Source organism: Ceratosolen solmsi, unplaced genomic scaffold, assembly GCF_000503995.2.
Source record: "Ceratosolen solmsi marchali unplaced genomic scaffold, CerSol_1.0 scaffold43, whole genome shotgun sequence".
In the NCBI taxonomy this organism is placed as follows: domain Eukaryota; kingdom Metazoa; phylum Arthropoda; class Insecta; order Hymenoptera; family Agaonidae; genus Ceratosolen; species Ceratosolen solmsi.
In genome coordinates this window covers 2,622,863-2,628,641 of record NW_011948431.1, presented here as the reverse complement: position 1 = coordinate 2,628,641, position 5,779 = coordinate 2,622,863, and positions in this window count along the sequence as shown.

Here is a 5,779-nt window from a genome sequence, read left to right as displayed (position 1 = left end):
AATATATATATATATTTTATATAAAAAAAAAAAAAAAAAAAAAAAAAAAAAAAAAAAAAAAAAAAAGAAAAAAACTTTCCTCACGGTTTATAACGATATATAATCATAATTATTCTTGGGGATTATGAATATTCTATCAATGGGCATAGTGAATCGATAGCCGGTTGGATATATCTAGTAATTGGATGTTTTTAATGGTTGGTATTTATCATAATTATTCAACAACTAGTTTTAAATGCTCATTATTCATTTACTCTCAAGGAGCCTGTAACTTAAAAAATAGTTAAGAAAAAAAAAAAAAAAAAAAAAAAAAAAAAAAAAAAAAAGAAGAAAAAAGGATTGTGATTGATAAATTTTAATCTGCTACATTAAATGTAATCAATAAAGTATTTTACATAAAGAAAAATGAGCCAATAAGCTTAGCTTTATCGTATAAAAGTAAAATAATATCTAGATAATGCACTCTCTCTCTCTCTCTCTCACTCTCACTCTCTCTCTCACTCTCTCTCTCTCTCTCTCTCTCTCTCTCTCTCTCTGATTTCTTTCATTACGAACGTGAAAGTCTACAATAATTTATAAAATTTGATGAATTGAAACTTGCTGACATTTCAAAATATCCATTTGTCCAGATAGTTTTATGCACAATTATTTTATAAATTAATCGAATGTGCGAATGAAAAAGAAATTTATAATTTTTTGGAATTGCATTCTCACTAGCGCTAATCGGATAATATTGAAATTTGAAACTTTGAAAGTGAAGAGTTTGAAAAGCTATGATTTATCGCCTATTATTCATCGTTAAGTGTGTTAATAAGTCACGATTTTTATATCTCTTAAGTATTAGGTGCTCGCGTACTCGGAAATATCCATAGTTTATCTAAAGCTAGTCTAACAACCTATCTATCCTCCCCCTTCTCAAGCCTCATCAAGAATTAAGCAATCTCGTGAAAAAATCTAATTGCTTAAAAAATTAGCAAATTCAATTTCTCTTTCCGCTTAAGCGAATGCATGAAAGTTTCATCATTGGCACCGGTGCACCATGGTATCGCTGTACTGTGCGTTTTGCATATGACGTTGGCCATTAGAGGGTAACGTATGCCAGATGTATTTGCGCGCGGGTCCGATCGCACCAACGACCGACTAGAGTACGGCGAATGTTGCGCAACGAAGTAAAATAACGGCATATGCAATCATAACTAACAGCTCCAAGTGGCACGCAAATTCATTCAATTCATTTTCCTATCTCCTACTATCAAATTAAGTCTCTTTTCAATGTTATGTATGAATTCAATACTCATGAATCCTTTACAGTTGAGACTTAAGAAAAAATAATGAAAAAATTACAATTCTTCCCGAACATTAAGTAATTTTAAGCTTATTTAATGTTTATGCAATGATTGCTCATCCACGCGCAAATACGAGTAGCGAGTAAACAAAATCGAAAAAAAAAAAAAAAAAAAAAATCAATTTATTTTGAATATCATATTGTGAGACAGGTTTGTTGGTATTGTTTCTGGATTGATTATTCAAATTTTTACCACGAAATTGGAAGCCAAGATCGTTATTCTTAGTCTTTTGAAGAGGTTAACGGCAGATATGTTCAACATCCACTTAACTAGAATTGAAATTAAATGATGCATTAATGAATGTAATTGATAGCCAAAGATAATTCATGTGGTGAAGAAGTAGTAAGCATATGTCAGCAGCTCGTTATCTTTTGTCAATGAAGTGACGTCCTTTTGAAAGTGAATTTCCAAGTTCATGTATACAATTGAATTCCCGACGAATTTAATTATATATATTTAAAAAATTTTAAGATAATAAAAGGATCAATGATTTCTTACAAAATGTTATTTATTATATTTATTATGCGCTTTTACGTGCCAATTGGATATTCTCTGACTCTTAGAGCGTTGAATATCTTCACATTTACCCATTTATTTAATGAATAATTTATTTTACGAATGTATACACTCGATGTATTACTGACTCCTGATTCCTATTGATTGGCCGAGAGTGGAAATACTTTTGATATTTCTTTATGCATAGAGTTTATCTATCGCATACTCTGTAATCTATTATTACAAGTTCTCCTTTGCCATAAAAAAAACTTGTCGAAAACTTTTATAAAATATATCACAAATTTCTTATCAATGTCAAATTATTCAATAAAATATAAGTTTTATGTATTTTTTCTTTCATTCTATTTTTTTTTTTTTTTTTTTTTTTTTTTTTTTTTTTTTTAACAACACAATAATCTATAGACAATTAATCAATATATCAAAAGCTTTCAATTATTGAGAAAATTTTATTTTCTACACGAGTTTTTACTTGTCGTTTAATTTTCATACTTATCTAACCGTTTGAAGTTTGTCCGTATTTGTAATAATTTTAATTATAAAATAATAATGTAGTAATTGGACGTGTTAGGATATTTAAATCGAAGAAAATTTACTCACTTTACTAAACTACAGTTTCATATAAAATTTGAGAGAGCCGTTTGTACATTTACAATAATAATTTCGTTCAATTGTCTCAAAGCATCGTTTACTTTTTCTATTAATTGTAAATGTAGGATATATTTTTTAATGTTGTTTGTAAATGACAATTCACATTTACAAATTACTTTGCAAACGGCCACTTTCTTTTGGTCCTCGCAATTTCTTTTATGCCAATTTCTACGAAACTCAAAGATATAAGGTAATTTAGAATATGAACGTTTGAAACATTGAGGCGATGAAGCTGTGAAAGACATCGTTGGCAGGAATTACGTAAGCCTTAATCGGCAAAATTTTGCTCTTTTAAAACTTGATGGTATGCCCTTTAACTCGGCCAACAAAGTAAATCGAAATACATAAAGGACAAATACAAAGCGAGATTGAACTCGCGAATCGCTTTTCCGATATAGCGCAGTCGGCCAAAGCAGTCGCGTTGGCTTTACAATCGCACTTTCATGCACTCTCGAACGATAAAAGAGCCCTCGCGCTGTCATTTAATTCGCGCGGCAGGCGGGGGGGGGGGGGGAAGGGGAAGCCCAATTACGAGCCTCTTTGGCTTTTTCACGTAGCCGTAAATTGGTATTGGCGCAACATTACACAACTACCGTGGCTCGGATGAACGCTGGCGCAAAACGACTCATTTGGCCAGGATAATTTATCGCGAGTCAAAGATAAAAGGACGGGATCGTGAAGCGGGGGACGGAGGACGGGGATGCGGACGAGATCCGCCGATAGAGGCCTATGGTGAAGCGGCGCTCTAAATTGCCGTCTAATTGGACGATCGGACGATCTTCCTTTCTTTATTCCGGGTCTTTCAATAGAATCGTTGGCAAATCTGCGGCCAGAGAATGGCTTCCTGCTTTCGACTTTGGCCATTAAGCCGAGCTTTAAAACAAATGCTCGCGGTGTAGTCGCCAGAGACTACGGGCTTACGATTAAATTTATCAGCGCGCTATCTGGTGAGATAGGAATCGCCGCTGGGGGATCGACGACGGCGCCAGAGATGCAAAAACAAAAGGCGAAGAAGAGACGCGAGTTTTTAATTGCTTTGTGAGTTTTTACCGATGTCTAGGATGTTTTAGCTGCGGCTGTACACTGACAACCCCCCCCCCTCCCCCCACACACACACACACAACGTAACCCGCCCAATTGGCTTTTAATCCGGGCCGGGATGTGTTCGCTGCGGTTTAATAATGAATTTCTAGGTACAATGTATTTAAAATGTATGCTGGAGATTTATGTCAACATCTCGATAATTGGACTAGATTGTTAACTCGACGATCGTACGCGGATAAACCATAATTAAATATCACTTTGTTTATGAAAGTATGGCTTTTAATCATTATAATAAACCTTTCATCATCCTCTATTTTTTACGCGAACGAATGTTATCTGTAATTTGAAATTTAAATTCGCATGAGAAATTATCGAGTAAAACTTACTCCAGTAATCTATAAATACAAGCAATTATTTTTTAACAAAAAATTAATAAATAATCGCGCGTACACGCACAAAGAGAGAGAGAGAGAGAGATAGAGAGATAGAGAGAGTAATGCTTAACTAATTATAAGGTATTCAAATAAGGAAAACATTACTTTTTTTATTGACTTGATACGATTTCTATATATTTTTCATTTGCTTTTGATTTCATTAAATAAATATTATACTGGAACATCTGATTAAAGAAACAATTATCAAGATTTACTTTGTAACATGTTAAATATACCTGCAGTCTATATAATTATAATCGAAGCCCTCCTTTTCATTTGGTTTTCCCTGTTTTAAACACTGTGGTGTGGACGGTATTATCCGGACATCTACTCGGATAAAAAAAGCCTTCGTTTCCTTACATTAACATCAAAATAAAACGTGACTTATAAAGTTGCGAGGTATCATGCTGTTGCCAAGTAAACTATTGATCGCGAATCGCAGTTGACTAATAATTAAATTCCTCGTTCTTGCATAGCGCAACTATAATAGTAAAATTAATAAAACTCGCAGGAATCATATGTAAAATTTTTTTATTTATAACATCGGGAATGTAAGTCGCGAATGCAACTTGCTGAAGTATCAAATAGGAAGTCTCGACACATTATTCTAGGCAATAAATTTATGCCAACTTACTTTATCCACGAAATTAGATTCAAATTATAAGAGAGACTTGGGCAAATTGTAAGTACGTTAGGGATAGGTGGTGAGAGGAAACGTTTTCCAGCAAAATCACTACCCACCGGGCAATCTGTACAAATAAACAACAAAAGAAAAGAAAAGTATTTAGTTTAAGTTTATATTGTGAAACAACATTGGTGAATTAAGCATAACGTAAACTATAAATCCCTATCGACACACCATTGCTCTACAAACTCATAATGGCCAGCGATAAATCCCTTACTCTCAGCAATGCGCCAACCGGTGCTTCTTCCTCTTTTACAAAACATTTGCGTTTGGAAGCGTTTGGACTCGATGGAGTCTGCGACAAGGATTCGCGAGTAGCATCGATCCCTCCTCGGCTTTCAATCAATATCGCCGAGGGACCTCGCCACGATATAATTTCTCCTTCGGATACTCGCGCCTTATTGAACATTAGCGTTAAATTCCGATCTCGTCGCGCACATGTATATGTAAGTAATAATGAGCAATATGAATCCATAAATCCGTGATTCTTAAAACTCGGGTCTGGAAAAAGTCGCCGCCGCGTCATTGTGTGCTAATGGTTGTCGTCAGAAAATAATGCGCCCTTGTCGAGTCTATTATCGAATCTCGGCACCACTGGTCGGACAATCTGCTGTTCTTAGACGTTCGTGCTGAAGCACATTGATCGCCGGCGGTTTGATGTGCCGCTTGGTACTGGGTAGGGATAATCGATAGTCAAGGACGAAGGCGAGCGATTTAATTTTCGCAGAGCCAGGCAAAAAGCAGATGCGCGAGCTCGTCTGAGCGTGAAATTTGCCATGCGTTCCCGCTTCCTTATTTACGGGGCTCTGAGACTGATGATGGGGACGCTGGATGTTATATCTTGCCATTGCCATGGATCGGCTGACGGCGTGTTTTGCCACCTCGCGATGAGGAAGGACGACGATTTTTTGAGATATGTACGTAAGGGAGCTGCGCGAGTGAAAACTGATTCCAGGATATACTCTTACAACGACTATTTCGATCGAAATTCTGGGAGAAGGGATAAGGAGAAGGGAGGCGCCTGAAGTTAAGTTGTCGGGTCGTTGATTAAGTGAGCGGCTCCTGTCTCAATAAAGTCATCGAACGACTGATTAAATTTTTGTGAA